This window comes from Octodon degus, unplaced genomic scaffold (assembly GCF_000260255.1).
Source record: "Octodon degus isolate 3935 unplaced genomic scaffold, OctDeg1.0 scaffold00090, whole genome shotgun sequence".
NCBI lineage: Eukaryota > Metazoa > Chordata > Mammalia > Rodentia > Octodontidae > Octodon > Octodon degus.
This window is the reverse complement of record NW_004524666.1, coordinates 2,344,872-2,346,369: the sequence shown is the minus strand read 5'-3', so window position 1 is coordinate 2,346,369 and position 1,498 is coordinate 2,344,872. Positions and strand designations below refer to the sequence as shown.

The 1,498-nt window shown below is 35.6% G+C and overlaps 1 pseudogene; it reads right to left on the bottom strand.

Annotated features, from left to right (window-relative positions):
• Positions 1-706: 706 nt before the first annotated feature.
• LOC101563950 lies at positions 707-1,186 on the bottom strand (annotated as a pseudogene).
• Positions 1,187-1,498: the final 312 nt, after the last annotated feature.

Sequence of the window (1,498 nt, the reverse complement as noted above, 5' to 3'; positions counted from 1 at the left end):
TTTATTTTTCATGAAGTAAGTGTTTTCTTTAATTGAAAAGCTAACAAACTGTCTAGTTACATTTCTCCCCTAAAACACAAACTCGGTAGTTACTGAGTCTCTAGGCAACATATTCAAAGATGAGATTAAAAATTTTAAAACAAATCAAACAAGTCCTCAGGTTCAACTAAGGGAGTCCTGCTACATGCAAGCTACTCTGTACCTTTGATATTGCTTGACTCTAGGAGGCTGGAAGACATTCTAAACAACCCCACTTAGAACAGTTATTTCAAGTATCCTTTTTCCAGTTTCCAACTTCTGAATAAAGATAACATTTTAACTCTACTGCAGCAAACTTTTGTAAGTTATTTTATTTACAATGCCAACTTTGCAAAGCTCACTAAAGTAACTGGACAATAAACTATGCAGAAATCACTTTATATAAAGAGCGAAAGTTCAAAATGTTTGTTTTCTATAGAGAACCCATAGTTACAGTTTTATTCAGAGTAAAGAAAACCAGAACTTTTGCTCAGACTGGAAGAAATTCAGCCATTGGTTTAGCCTCTGTAACTCAAACTACACATGCAGTGAGGACAATACAATGCTAATACAATTGTTTTGCTGCTACATTTGTCTTTTGTTTGTCTAATATTAACAATTATAAACAGAGCAGTGCAGCTAGTATTTGGAACAATCCTTATAGTGTTACAGTGTTGGGCACAACATTTCACTTCTCTTCACAGCGCTGGTTCTCCTTGTGTACCTGGGCTTTCTCCTCTTTAGTAAAGTCATTTTTGATATTAAAAGTCTTGTGAATCTCCTCAGGAGTTTTCCCCTTGATCATATTGCATGTAACATCAAGCAAATCTTTGATATGTAGGTAGTTTGCTGCCAGAATAAGTTCAAAAATGGTTGTTTGGTCAACTTTCATGAATTCTTGGTCCCAAACAGGAATGTCATCTGTTCACTTTTCTTTGTTTTTGTCATCCTCAGGAGGAGGAGGGTCATCCTTGTGGTGACTGCACCACCAAATGACCTTTGTTAATATTCCTGCATTAACATTTGTTAGAGGAACTGGATCAGCATCTCCTTCATCATCCATTCCCAAATCTTCCAACATGGTCTTGATTGTCACAGACTGTTCAGCAATTTCAACATCAACTTCCAGTATTTCTCCATCAGAACTCTGCAACTTAATTGAAGGCATGCTGTTTGGTCTCTAAAAGACTGCGGGTCTGAGGCAGATGAGAGCAGCAAGATGTTCCCACAGGTTGGAGAAAGGCGGTGGACAAAGCCACTATTTTTGTTTTTTTTTTTTTTTTTTTGTGGTACTGGGGATTAAACTCACGACCTTGCACTTGCAGGCAAGTGCTTATTCTACTGAGCTATCTCCCCAGACCTAAACTTATCTTTTTGAAAATGTTTTTAAATTGTTAAGTTCAAATATGTGTATCATTTTTCTTTATGTATTTTTAAAGATTTTTATTTAGCATTCTTTTGTATATTTTTTAATTTTGAA